This window comes from Epinephelus moara, chromosome 4 (genome assembly GCF_006386435.1).
Source record: "Epinephelus moara isolate mb chromosome 4, YSFRI_EMoa_1.0, whole genome shotgun sequence".
NCBI lineage: Eukaryota > Metazoa > Chordata > Actinopteri > Perciformes > Serranidae > Epinephelus > Epinephelus moara.
Genome location: NC_065509.1, coordinates 8,577,823 through 8,593,406, shown reverse-complemented (window position 1 = coordinate 8,593,406; position 15,584 = coordinate 8,577,823). Strand labels below are relative to the sequence as shown.

Genomic DNA, 15,584 nt, shown 5'->3' with positions numbered 1-15,584 from the left:
TAAATTGTAAACAACCCTCAGGAGTAAAAGGCATTTTAGAGTTATTTGGACAGTAATGTTGTTTTCAACAATCATTTTAAATCTAAAGCTGGCTGAGAATTTTCAGGTGGTGTAACACTGTTCCAGAGTTCATCTGTCCAGTTTAGAAATAGAGAAGCAGAAACAAAGTTGTTAATTTGACAAAATAAATTCTGGAAAACACTTACTGGTAAATCCCAGTGAGTCATAGTTTTCAAGCACCAAGAAAAAAGAATAATTTGCAAGACAGCCATGCTGTTACTGACAGTATTCAGGTGGTTTGCCAAGCTGGTTGTAGATTTGTGATATGCCAGGTTCCTTTGGCATATCTGGCACACTTTTTGGATCTTTGTACATTTTGAAACTATTCCAGATGCTTGGCTTATTCAACAACTTACTAGCGAATTTGTAAGCCTATCACAGGAGGTCAGACTGGGGGTCACAAAAGTTGGCCTATCACTAAGTGTAAATGTCTTTGTCCAAGTATAACTAATGATTAATGTTGATGCATAATGAATTATGTTGGATAACTATTTCTTGATTTATAGGTTATTTGGGATATTTGGTGTAACAGTATAGAAAAATGGAGCATTTGAATACTGATTTGGACATTGATTACCAGGGTAGCGATCAAAGATTTGACGCATTCAGGTCAGCCCTAGAAATCAGTCAAAATGCTATTTAAAGGTAAAAGAAAACTCTGTGAGAAAATCTTGAACCATTGCAACCCTATTTACAGTACGATAAACAGAGTAATAGAGAGAGCTGGGAAGGGGCTGAGCAAAACAAAATGCTGCAATTTTTTTTTTTTTAACTATTTTTAATAATAGGCTTATGTTGGTATTCTGATGGGCCAACACAAATAAATCACTATATGGGAAACACTGAATATTTATTTATAATTTCTTCATTATATTATATTATTACTGTAATTTATTTATTTATTTTTAAAAAAGGAATATTAAAAAAAAAAAATCCCCTTTGAAAGAATATTCAAATCCCAAAATTAAAAAAACAACAAAAAATGAATACCTACCCAACTGACAGAAGTCTGAGTATTCGGGTCCAGCCCTTCGTATAACTGATGATGACATTGTCTGGAAACGTTTCTACTGGCAGATTGTCGATGGAAACATTTCAACAGTACATACATTTTTTTTTACTCTTTTTGGTACCAGAAACACTTTTATGCAGGTCAGCTGGTTGACAAAGAGTGTGTTTTCCCCCAAAACTGTCTTTTAAGCAGTATTATTTATTCTGACCCCTGCAGTTATTATTGCACTTGGGAGGTCTTGGACACTAACAGTTAATACTAACACTACTGAGTATTGTTTCTTTCTCAAATCTTTATTGCATTTTTAAGCATGGGAAAGTCAAAGTAACAGTGACATTTTTCAGAGCTCAGGAGTGAAATGTAATGAATAATTTCCTTCGTAGTCACCGTATCCTGCTGACTATGCAGGCGTTGAATGGTTGAATGGGTCAAGAGGAAATACCGCGGTTTTAAAGGCCATGTTCCCAGTTAGGTATGTGCAGTTGGACGACAGAGAGAGGAAAAGACAAAGAAAGACAGAGGAGGGATGGTGAGATTATGAGACTGGAGGCAAAAAAAAAGAATAAGAGGGGAGGAGGGAACAAAGAAATGTTGGTGTGGAGCTGTGTTATCTGGCCACATTCTTTATATATTTCTCATATCCTTTTATGGCCCTTTGGCTCAAATTGTGCTCCTTCAAGTAATGGAGATGGGTCAGACAATAACAAGAGTCATGTAAAAGCTCTCTAACATCTGGAGAGAGAGTAATGCGAGGGTGAAAGATGTTTATCCGGTGAGGATGCTGCCTTTTTTACGTGCTGTTCCCATAGATGTAGTAGAGAACTAGATAAGGCACCACTTCTCAGCCTTGCTTCCAATTTTTTCCAGTGGCCACTTGCGGTATTGCAACAGAAATTGCTGTGCAGCCCATAACGCATTTTCCCAATAGACCCCCATTGTACAAGAAACATCTGTAAAACTGTTGACAGGTAACCTCCAGGTATAAACAAAGTCACTTATTACCCTTTGTGTTGTATATTTTAAAGCCATGGGGGTTTAATCTTTGAAAAACCTTTCCAAAGCACAGAAAAGTTATTATGTCATAGCTGTGTGTGAGCATGGTGCTTTTAAGTAGGCTATTTATGTTGTGTCTTGGTAATGAGGAGGCTTCCTAGGTTAATTTGTAAAGACATTAAATCTTCGTGAGAGAATTTTTTCACTACATTACAGGCTTCTTATAGAATCAGTGGCCTCAACCCCACCAACCCTATCCTCACGAGAAGATGCTTTCAAAATGTGATCATAGTGATCATATTTTGTTTTTTTTAATGTAATCTGGCAGCTTATTTACAGTCAAAGTAAAAAAAAATAAATCCAGTTTGAATCAATTAATTTTCACTGTGAATTAGAAAATGGTTGATGGGCCACCGAGCACTCTGTAGGCCATAAGTTGAGTATCACTGTTCACCTTTCATTACCATCAATAGGCCATCACAGAATGATAGATTCAGTAAGAACTATGGCGTACCTCGTGGAAAATATTTGTCTTCTTGCCAAGAGTTAAATGACGTTATTAATGACAACTTCAATGTCTCTTCATGGACTATGTAGTTAGAACCAACAGGACGTTAGCTTAGCTTAGCTTAGCTTAGCTTAGCTTAGCTCAAAGACTGAGTTGATGAGCCAATAAATAGTTCCCCCAATTAACTCTCTGTAACACCATTGATTTTACATTTTGGGTTTTGTAAACAAAAAAGATGTAATGGAAAATCAATGAATCCTTGGATGTTCTGTGGGCAAAGCCACAGAGCTAAGCTACTGTCTTGTTGCCTCTAGCTTCATATGTAGTGAGTAGACATAGTTGTTTCAATATTCACATCTAACGCTTGGCAAGAAAGCAAACAAGTGCATTTCCCAAAATGTCAAGCTATTCTCTTGAGTAGAAATCTCAAGTCCTTGACTTAGACAAAGATGCCACATTAGCATCTGAGGTACACAGCAGCTAATATTACCTGATCAGCTCAGGATGATGCTCTCATTCTGGATCTTTTTGTTTTTGATCAAAACAAGACAGAGTTGGGGCGTGGGTAGAGCAGGCATGGCTGTTGCTGCAGCGACCCGGGTTCGAATCCAGCCTGTGGCCCTTTGCTGCATGTCATCCCCCCTCTCTCTTTCCCCCCTTCACGCTTACCTGTCCTGTCCATTAAAGGCAAAATGGCCCAAAAAAAGTTCACTCGGCTGTAGAAAATAGGCAGCGCTCCCCCTTTGAGTGTGATATTTTACTGTTATTAATTTAGGGTAAAGGTATATTTGCTGTCTTCTGAAAGTTTCAGAAGGTTTCTGTCTTAGTTTGCAAATACCCACTCACTGTATTAGAAAATGGAATTAAATGCTGTCTTTTTAAAAGTTGATGTGTTTGGTTGGTGACTCACCTTTGTACACTCATATCAGATTACAATATGTGCCATACACAAAGCAAAATAACAAACAAACAACATTTGATTATTTTCAGTCACAGATGTAGGCTATGCAGAGGAAGTCCAGATGTGCCCTCAGTCCTGAAATAGATCTTGGTTTGCCAGTTGTTTCTGAAACTCATTCCAGCTGTTTGTAAGAAAGCTTTGGTCCATCTCCGATTTGACGGAATAATTGTGTCTCGTTTAAAGCAAAGCGACTGGCAAATGAGGGAATTCTAAGCAGAACTTTAAAGGTTTGTCAAAGTGGATGCCATCAGTGGGCTTATCATGATTCATAGCATGAGTAACTAGGGATCAGAGGTGAGATCCAGCCCAGGTCATTGGTCTGATATGAGTCTAAAATGTCATAATTTTCTATAACATATCTGTGTTATTCCAGCATGTAAACAGAATCTCAGGTTGTTTTAAACATATGAAAATGTTAAAATGTACAATGTACCTATAGTGCTTATGGCACATACTTTATGTTGTGTACACACTTTGAAGTTGGCATGCACGCTGCTTATGTCTGTATATACAACATGTCTGTCTAAAGCTAAATCTGTACTCGGTGGCTCATCCCAGTCAGCCAAGTTTATCATTTCAGCTGACTGGAAAAATCCTTCTCCTCCCTCGCAAATCGTTCTTTTCTGCATCTCTCTCTTTCTCACTCTGTGGAAATTGAAGGCTTGCGGCTCATCATAGACCCACTAACATCATATTACCGTGGCCAATTCATCTGCACTGCCTCGGCTCAGCCTCTCATCTCCTCTCCCTCTGCTGGGACTCAAGTTAAGGGCTTGTTTTTGTGCCTCAAACTAAGGGATAGATTCTTGAGTTCTCTGGCCAAGAACCTAAAAATAGGTCTTTGACTGGTTTTTATAGGTTTCCCACAAGGATTCCTTGCAGTGAAATATTGATGGTGATCCTTGCTACTGATATACCAGACTAAATATTGTGGCCAGAGTTTGAACAGTCCAGATTAGTTTGTCCCACACAGGGAAACATCAGAGTGATCATCTCCTCAAACATCCTCATCTTTTTAGATTTTTTATGCCTCCTTGCTGTCGCCAGCCGTGACCTGAGGCATTGTGGTTTTAGGTTGCTGGTCGGTCAGTCCGTCTGTTTGTTTCATTCTTATGAATTTAATATCTCAGGAATGCCTTGAGGGGATGTTTTCAAATTTGGCACAAACATTCTCTTGGACTCAATGATGGACTGATCAGACTTTTGCGATCAAAGGTGAAACCTCATGTCAGTCTCATTCTTGTCAATTCAAATAACTCAGAGATGCTTGGAGAGAATTTCATTACATCTGGCACAATGGTCCACTTGGACTCACAGACGAACAGATTACAGTTTGGTGGTCAAAGGTCAAGGTCACTGTGACCTCATGTCCATTCCCTATTTGTAAGCATGGTATCTCAAGAATGACCAAAGGAAATTTCTTTGGCACAAATGTCCACTTGGCCTCAAGGACAAACTTATTAATTTTTTGTGTTTAAAGGTCAAAGGTTAAGATCACTGTAACCTCAACAAACATGTTTTTGGTAATTGTGACAAAATAATTCACATAGGCAAAAAATTCCTTTCCCTGGCCATTACTCATTGACATAACTCAGAAACAGAATGGGAGGAATCTGGTCAGATACTGAATTGGTGACACTAATGGGTATCCACCGTGAAACTGTGCTGACTGTGTAAGATCTTCTGTACTGCTGAGTTGAATATGTCTTTGAAGCATCCATGTTTTGTAATATGTAGCTTCTTTGCAGGAACATCCATATTTAAAGCGGTATCTACTGTTAGGGCTACAACTTTGTGTTCTATCGTGCTCCTCTGGCAGTCCATTGCAAGCTCATTGGTTTTGCTGATTTTGAGCTCCATGTAACTGTTGTTGCACCATGTCTATCAGTCCTCTGTATTCGTCTGAAAAAATAGGTTGTGTCTGGGACCTCTAAATGTATACACACGAGGTCACAGACCCTCATTTGTTATGATTTTGCTTCAGTATAGACCATCTGAAAAGATAATGGGTTTTTAGACATGACTAAGACCAGAATTCTGTAGTTGTTAATTGCGGTTGAGGAGATAACCACGGAGGGAGTGAAACCTATGATCAGAATAGTCACTCTTATGACTTCTACTCACATTTGGCTACCTTCAATAGTGAAATGAATAGTAAGCATAATACTGGCGATCCCCTAGAACTCTCTCAGAGACCTCTGGGTTTCAGTGGACCCCTGGTTGAAAACCACTGCTCTAAGCGAAGACAACATGTTTCGCACTGTAAACTGCAACATCACTGGTTGGCAGGGGCATACAACCATGAGGCGGTAATTCTAATTTGTGTGTGTTGTTCTCAAGACATAATGCATGAAAATTTAAAAATAATTTTTGAGTAAAACACTTAATAATACTTAATAGCGCTAGATTCTGTAAAGCACTTAAACCCCACACTGACAGCATGTACAGTATATTAGTAGCCCTACTTCAGGGGCTGGATTGTAGGACAGAAAACAGAATTTCATTCATAAACAATGTTCGCTGTAACTGATCTCACATGACTGAGGTTTAGCTCTGCTTTTACTGTGTGCAGCCACACAGCTAAGGGGTTTGTTCTGCTAGAGCCTAATGGAAAATCGTTACTGTAATCAGGTTATCTAAGGGAAAAAGAATTACAGGGCTTTCTTGACCTAGTTGCAGCTATAGCCAGTGAAATTCTGCAGCAGTAGATGTCAGATTACTTATAATGGTGTTTTATTCAACAGTGTCAAAATATCTCAGTTAAAATCATGTACACAGTACATTTGTCCTTGTCTAAGCTCTGCCTCTGCTGCTGATTCATTGTAAGTCTCTTGCTCTGTGGTCTCTAATTGCTGTAGTAATGTAATCAGGTCCATATTAGCAGAGTTTAGTGCTGGTGGTAGAGAAGGATTAGGACTGGAGCAGAGTGGATTTGTGTTGTAGACGCTCAAAGTCCAATATAGGACCTACTATATGTTACAAGATTATTTCTTTTAGATAGAGAAGATATGCCTGTATACAGAGGACTCATTTTAGAAACATGAATGGGTTTATTAATCGTATTAAAAGCTTATTTTTTGAATCATGAATCTGTACCACTGGGGGATCTTCAGTTCGTCACAGTCAGACATCACATCAGACATCCGCATGTTGGTGCTGACAAGAGCCAATTAGTCAGCATCATAAGCCTGTGGCGCTCTGAGTCTAGTGACTGGTTCCATTGAGGGATTAAGGCTGAACTAGATTGGATTTGCTTTACGTCAGAAGGACAGAAACCTTTTGGGTAAAGTTATAGTCATCTACAATGAAAGAGCTCAGAATTTCTACCCATCATTCAATTTTTATTTTCGGCCCTGCTAATCACTGGTTCCTAGATGAGGGTTGTTTTCACTGAGTAGACCTGGACACTGTTCAGTCCAGTCATGGTGGATTTGGACTCTGTTCTGTCTACATCAACTGGACACGCAAATGGTGTGGCACTGAGGTGAATGTCTTAACTTGTTATTGTGTAGCCTAATTTCAGCACTGATATAAAGTCAAGGACAAATATGGACATGTCTATCTTCACTGAGTGTGTGAGTGTGCGTGCTCACTGTGTGTGGGCGTTAATGAGGTTATTTCATGTGTCTAATAAAGGCAGACCCCCTACTGATCCGAATACCTCTACTCTAATCCATTGTTATGTAATGAGTTCAATATGCACTCTTTTTCTCTCTCATGCACAGACACACACACCTCTGAGCTTCCAAATAAAGATAATAATGTGCCTGAGAGTGTCTACACTGCTTGCAATGCAATGCTGCAGAAATATCTCAAGTAAAAGCAACTGAATAAACAGCTGCCAGAAAAATGTTGTGTATGCAAAGTGGACATTAAAAACTGTATAATGTAAAAGTGCCCTGAGAGAAAACAATTGTTTCAATAGCCACAAAAATAAGTGATTATTAATTAGGCTCCAAGTTTGCTGTTGTGGTTTTGCATTTTGGAAAAAAAGCTCATATCTACAAAATTATGTCACTTGCTCTTGAATATGAGAATATAAAGTAAAGAGGGAGCTCCAGCTTGATAAATGTTTAGCTGGTCTGTGAAATATAGAACCAGTGTTATGAGAAAAGACTCTTTGCATGTTTTATAAGGTTTCCACACCCTCTCTTACATGTTACACCATTAAATTATGTTTTATTTCTTGATTTAGTTTCTGCATTATATTTGGTTAACACAGCTGTAAAATGTGTAATATGGACTCTAAGACTGTCACTAACACCCTTTTCAGACACAGGATATGTAGTTTTTATAGACTGATCTTCAACTGTGCACAAGAGATGAAGACTGAGATGTTAGGAGCAGACAGCATTACAAAACGCACATTTAAACTCTTTCTGTGGGTGTTTTACCTTTTGCTGCTGCAGCCTTGATGTTAACCTGACGGCATTTAATTCAGACTTGTGCCATGCAGTAAGTGACATTGAAATTTTACTAGGGCAGACTTAGGGTTTGGGTTTGCCATTGTGACTCTTACATAAGTGTGACTAGGATGCCTATTCAAACATAAGACCAACATGTGAAATTGCCATCAGATTCACGTAAAGGGGTGCAGGTCTGAAAAGGGCTTTTCTTTCTTTCTTTTCTTTTTCTACTTACTGTACATGTTAGGGTGCATCGTGTGTGCTGTGGAGCTTTGTAACATACTAGGCTGTAGTCGGAGCCTGTTGCCACTGGATGGACCACTGGATGTGTTGTCGTATATAGTGCAGGTTGCAACCTCAGTTGTAGCTGCATTGTAATCAGGATTGGAATTGTTTGTGTTGAAATATGATCATTCTTAATTTTGTGGTTGTCACTACCTGGCAAAGTCTCACTCAATATAGAGCACAACAAGCACTGACTACAACCTCAGACAGAGGCTGGTCTGTCTCTTGATCTGTTTCTAGACTCTTTGTGTCCATGGTGACGACATGAGTGATAGACAATAAAATATGGAAATATGGCCTGGAGCTCAAGCAACAGCCTTGGAGAGTGAAACTCCTCCAGATTACATCGTTTGCATCATTCGGCAGAGTCTCGCCAAGGAGGGGTGATATCTCGGCAGTGGTTAGATGGAGAGAAGTTTACCACAGTTCATTTACATATACTACCCACATTGTTATGATACAAAGCTGGTTTAAAATTGGTGAAGCATCCCTTTAGGGTCTTGTTAACCACAGATTAACCAAAACTGATTCAAAAAACCCATTGACTTCAAGACAAAGGAACCAGGAACGCTAAAATGCTAACTCCCTGCCAGATTTTAGGACTCATTCCTGCAGCACTCTATTCAGAAACCAGTTTGTCCCCTTACATTTAAATGTTGATAGAAAAAATATCTCCCAAAAGTGCCATAGTTTATGGGGAGGTTCGTCGGAAAATATGACCACTGCACCATAATTATTTATACTTGATCCATCTTCTCTTCTCTACCTGAGTTTATTGTTGCTAAGCCAATTTCAAGCCTTGTTTACTTGATTGTGTGAGTGAGAGAATACTTTTACTAAGGGCTTCTAACTATCTTTGGTTGACGACCACGCCGCTGCTTTACACAGGCAGGCCTCTGTGTTTACTGTAAGTCTGTTTTCTCTTTTGTCCCTCTCTTCTCCTTAATATTCGTCTGTTTATCTAACTGACTCCTCTTTCCTCTCAAGCTGCTCTTTCCCACAACCCCTCTCTTTGACCCCATCCCTCCCTCTGTCTTGTGTTTGTCCCCGTCTCCTCTGTTTTCTCACTGTCTTCCTTCACTCTTGCCTTTTTTCACTCCCCCATGCTCTTTATTTATTTTCTTTACTCATCCTCTCATCTATAATTCTCTTCCCCTGTCTTTTTGTTTCTCTCTTGTCAAATCTATCTTTTGGCCTGTCTTGCTGTTTTCCTCCTCCCTCTCCTCCCTGCGTTATCCTTCCATCCTTCTTCTTAGATGAAGCGGAGGATGTCACCATGGGGAGCCAGCTTTGGAAGTGGGCGCAGGTCAGTCATTTTGACCCCTGACCCTCTGACCTTAAACTTGATACTTAGCCATGAAACCGTCCTTCGACTTGACTTAAGGACTATGCATTGTGGGAAATATGCTTTTTCGCTTTCTTGCTGAGAATTAGATGACAAGATTGAGATCACATTCATATCTGTGTGTTAAGTAGGCTCAGGACCAAGAGCCAGGAGTTGATTAGCTTTTTGTAGCCTAGCTTAGCTAGCATTAAATTGTTAAAATAGCTACAGAACTCATAAAACAACTTGTTTTAACTTTCCTTTTTATGTATGGAATAAAGATATGGGGTAGCCATAAAAAAATAAAGGGACAGTCATTCCCAAAATCTGTATCTGTAGTGCAGATGGTTTTGGTGTGAGTTGCAGAGTGCCGTAGAGATGTCTGTCTTCTCTCCAATGTAATTGAATTAGATGGTGCTAATTTAACTCCTTGCATTTATAAAGCTCAACAGCAATGTTTTTTTCCAGAAATCATGACCCAAGATAATGCACAGACCTTGTTGTGAGTAGTTTCATGAAGGAACTATCTACTGAACTACACCACCACTACACAACTGTATCACCACACAGAAGGAAGCGTGCATCTACTGCTAGCTAACCTAGCACCACAGATCTAGCCAACGATACAGCTCAGCAAAGGAGAACGCCATTCTCTCTTCCATATTTAAATGCACACTTCCATGTTTTTTTGGCACTTTAGACACCACAACCTGATCTAGTTACATTATATTGGACAGAAGTCAGACATCTCTATAGCTGATATCTGTAACACTCGGCAGCTCACACCAAAACAATCTAGATTGATAAATAGTACTACAGGCAAGAGGAAAAATATGTAATTTTGACTTTGGTAATAACTGTCCCTTTAATTAATGAACTTTAGAGTTTTAACTTTAGAGGGAGCCAGGCTAATGTTAGCTGTTTCCCCCTGCATCCAGTCTTATGCTAACTTATGCTAGCTGTCTCCTAGCTTCAGCTTCATACTTAAGGCACAGACATGAAAGTGGCATTGATCATCTCATCTAATTCTCACAAAGAACAAAAATAATACTGTTTTCCACAATTGAACTATTCATTTACAGTAGCCGGAGCATATGTATCAGCTGATTAATTATCAGCTATTTCCACTGATTAATTCATGGGATAGCCTCCCATGACATTTAGAATTTTCTTCATTAGGCTGTCATACGTTGCATTTTACAGAAAAATATCTCAACAAACTTCTCAACAATGTTTTTAGACTTGTATAGAGGTTTAATGTTTTTGTTCTCAAATAGGCTACAAGAGTGCATTTTAAAACGTCATTACTTCAGACTTTTCCTATTCTATTTAGTTTTCTCACCCATCGATAGAACACGTAGTCCTGTGGTGGTGTTATTGGGTGTTCACACAGGTTTCTCTTCTCTCCCCGGCACTTCATTGTTTCCTGAGTTCATATCATAGACAACATATTGTATGATTGTCTGTTTTTATCTGTGTTTGTTTCTGTGTGTCAGTATGTGTTTCTTAGAGATGTTATTAAGGCTCTTGAACCTGTGTGTGTGTGTGTGTGTGTGTGTGTGTGTGTGTGTGCGTGCGTGCACGCGTGCATGCGCTGTAGTGTCTTCCTGTGGTCGCACGACAGGAAATGGATCAGTCCAGCACTATCAGCTTATCAGCTTACAACAGCAACATCAGCGTGCATCTTCGTTTAGGCCCAAAAGAGGCAATAATGCAAACATCAAAACAATGTAAATACCTCTGTTAATGGTTAATCAAAGAAGTGATATTACAAACTGTTTAGTTCAGTTCAGTTGTTTTGTGTTTCTGCTGCAGATGATAAGGAAGATAAAGGTGGTGACGATGATGGTTCTCATGACTTCAACAAGGGTTAAGATGATGATAATAGCTTATGTTGATGTGATGGTAATACTGACGAAAGCCCTTGAGCATGTCAACAAACCCTCTGGAATGTTCCATCTGTTTCTATAATACAAACTCACTGTAAACACAGTTGACAAGACGCTTTCCAGCCGCTGTCTTAATGGAGAGAAAGAGCCTGTCCACACTAACAGCAAATATGGAAAACACAGCTGTCTTGTAAACTTTCTAATAAGGACTTGAAGAAATGACAATAATTTATCTGCCCTATTCAAACACATTTTAGTATCATGATGAAAAAATCCCAAATCAAGGTCGACTTGTTATCTTCTGGAGCTGTCAACCATATCACATGGTCTTCATCAGTGGATGGAGTTTCCAAAGTACTTTAGGAGCTTCTGATCTGCATTGCCTTACTAGCAGGTTGACTTCATCCCACAGTCATCAGTTATGTGACATGTGGAGCATACAGTTACATTGATTTCAAAATGCTAGATCATTGTAACTTTACAGCTGGTATAACCAGTGAGTGCTCTGCTTAGAGACAGATTCTTTTCTCTGTATTATACAAGCAAAACAAATATCTTAAGATGTAAAATAATTTTAGCTAATTTTATGGAGGATTTCACAAAAGACTGGCCACAGTGGCTATGCTAACAATAGCAATATTAGCTAAGGCTAGCTCTAGTGTTAGCTTTGGGAACATCAGCAAGAATATGTCTACATGAAATTACTTAATTATCAATTCAAAAGCATCACACATCCCAACGACAGACTAGACGAGAGAGATGTTAGAGAGATACATTCCTTTAGCAACGGTGCTCTATTGTGCTATATTGTCAGTAAAGACAGAAAAAAATATGCATTTACAGCAGTACTTTTGCCATACTCATTGGCATTAAAGTTGCATATCAGGGGGCAGTACTGGTGTGACAGTCTGACAGTGGCTTAGCACTTTCGAGTGGCACCTGCTGTTAAAAAACGGCATGTGCCGATAGAATATGAGCGGCATACCACTCTCTATTTTGAACTCGGCACTACTGGATGGAAATGGCATAAGCTTTCTAAATATTTAGTCATTTGTCAAGTATTGGACAAATTAGAATGATGGTGTGAGAGAAACAGTCAGAGGCTCCCCAAATTATTGCAGTTCATTCATAGGAGAACATGAATGACTGATTTTTCTTAACACCTCAATAAAACAACATCATTGGTGGCGCTGGAGGAAAAGTCAGGGGATCACCAAAATCATTAGGATGTATCCTGTGGAGACCATGAGTATCTGTAAAAAATTTCATAGCAATCGATCCAGTAGTTGTTGAGATATTTCCAAAGCGGTCTACAGATCAACCAATGTGAATAAAAATTCTGTCACCCATATCAGTGAAAAACAAGGCAGGCAGGTTTTGGTGTAGTTGCTGTATTGCACATCTGTATTGCTTTATAGTATCCCATCACAGCTTTTGGGAGCTGGATGGTTTTTCAGCTCAATGTCGTTTATTATAAATGAAAAGTTTGGCTCAAGAAAACCTTCTCCTCTCTCCCCTCCCTGATCCTATCCTCATGACGTCTCCATAGATTCTGTGAAAATGACCAAATGAATGCCGACATAGCCACATTTTTTACTGAGATATCAGTTCTCTGAAAGTGTATCAGTAATGATTCAGCTTCCTGCCAAACTGCACAGGAAATCTTACTGTAAAGTGCACAGCTAATAAGATTGGAGACTAGAATAGGGAGTCATGTAAAACTAATGATCCTTCTATGTGAGACAGCAGCTAATTGGTTCAACATGCTGGAGCTGCACTATCACATGACCTCCAACTTCCTGTCTGCTGGACAAGGCTCATTCATAGTCCTGTGAAATAAAGTCAAGTGACTGAGTGATTTAAGACTGGAGGTTTGCGATTATAATCACTTATGAAATTATAATGTTATAATTTTGAAATGTATCCGTTGCTAACCTCTAATATCCGTGACTCGTGTAGTAAAGGCTCACGTAGCAGTGTAATGACCTCCATGCTGCTGCACAGTCTGAGCAATAACAAGATATCAGTTTGTAATGTGATTTCATATCTGTTTGAGTTTGTGTTAGGGGTTGCTGGGCACCTACTGGTGCCTAGACGTGATGGTTTCAGCTGACAGAAGTGGATGGCAGAGCAGAGCAGAACATTGGAAACATAGCTGAGATGCCTCTGTTGAGACTGTTTGGATTACAGTGAGGGACTGGAGTGGAGATTGGACTGAAGTGTAACGTAACAGCTTAAGTTTAAATAGCAAATTGAAGTTTGTCTCAACAATTTCAGACACACTACACACGTTCAGCTTTTAAGGAGTGAAGTGATAGATCACAGTTGATGTAATTAGGAGTCCATCCAATGGGTTTTGAAATGATTTTATAAGGCATTGGCTTGTTACAGACGACAGTGATCCTTAGCCCTGTGTGATTTCAGATTTTGTCACCTGCCCATGCCAAGCCACTTTTACTGGCAGTCACGACACACCCAAACGGGACTTTAATCACATTGTAATCCAGCGAGCCTGATTACATTGCAAGTGGTCAGGTAGGCATATGACCAATATAAGAAGATAGAGACAGATTAAGATAAATACAGACACAAAATTACAGAGCCCAGCAGGTGTCATGGTGGAAATGATAAACAATGTTGTGCTCTCGATTTAATTGTTTTTGTGTGCGGATTACTTAATTCATACCTTTTGCTTTGACACACCCACTTACAGCTTCTGTCTCTTGCTCTTTTATCAACCAAATGACTGTATGCATCTCCACTTCCTCCCGCTGTACAAAAATGAAGCCAAGATATGCTGGATACGGCCGCTGCCATCTGGGGTGCCAGCTCTGTCTCCACAGTATCAATTTCCCACCCATACACCCGTCTGAGCAATTGCAAACAGCACCATTGATAGTCACCACACCGATTGGCACACACAGCTGTCAATCACGACGTTAACCCCCCTTTTTATACATCAAATGTCTAATTTTAGCAAAACCTTTCAGTAAAATGAACACTTGAACATACATTACTGTGACAAGAACTACCTTGAATGACAGAAACCACCTTTGGGAAAATTTATTTGACATGTACTCTGATTTTTTAATCTGGCCCATAGACTGTATATAAAGATAGACCATGGGTCTCCTATTACCCCCACTGTACAAAAATAAAGCCAAAATATCCCGGATACGACTGCTGCTATCTTGGTGATGTCATTTGGAGCCAGAGTCTGTGCAGTAGTGATCTCTCCGATGTCCAGTTACCATCTAAACTGTCATTCGACCCAATTGCGAGCAGCACCATTGATATCGAGTGCACCGATTGGCACACACAGCTGTCAATCATGACATCAAATCCCTTTTACAGCATCAAATAACTAATTTAAACAAAACTTATCAGAAAAACTTATAACACTTATACGAACATCAGCGTGATAAATTACTGAAACCATCTTTAGGAAAGGTTTATTTGATCTGTACTTTGATCTTTATTTTGGCATATGTCCTATCTGTCGTCCATCTTCATAAACAGTCTGTGCCTCCCACCCAAACAAAGCCACATCTTAATGAAAAATTTACAGTTCTGTAAATTGATTCAGCTACCTCCATCACAGGACAATGTCTGAGCATCAGATTTTATTTTTTTTCACGTTCCAGCTCCGAGACAAAGACAATTTGTGTGGCTTAAATTGGCAGAGACCCACATACCGACCTTTCCTAAATCACCAAATACACTAGCCTTGTTATGTGTTGAGTTGAGCCTCTTTTACTTGTTGCAGAATTTCACAGAGTCTCTGATGAATTAGGTTAATAAATCTTACCTGTTATGAACACTGCAGGATGTCTTGAGGACAAGCCCTTAAGATTTACCAAATTCTAAATTAAAGACTGACTAGTCCATACCCATTGGTAGCTTTGTCACCTTCTACCTATGCCAGTCCTCAATGTGCAGTTTCACATAGATTGACCACGTCAGTGAGTAGAAAAAAACATGGGACAGACAGATTGACTGACTGACAGAATGACACACTGACAGTTTCCGTGATTATGTACAGCATACCATACCATGACTTAGTCATACCAAAAATTAGAAAAAAAACCCAACAACATTCGGCCACAGGGGGAGCCACAGCGATCGGTCGTATTTTAGCCATTTTTA

General features: G+C 39.4%; 1 protein-coding gene across 2 annotated transcripts in view; it reads left to right on the top strand.

The window, feature by feature from the left end:
- zgc:66433 (uncharacterized protein LOC321250 homolog) overlaps positions 1-15,584 on the top strand; it is a 71,932-nt gene that overhangs the window by 23,476 nt on the left and 32,872 nt on the right. The gene's annotated exons all lie outside the window — the stretch shown is intronic.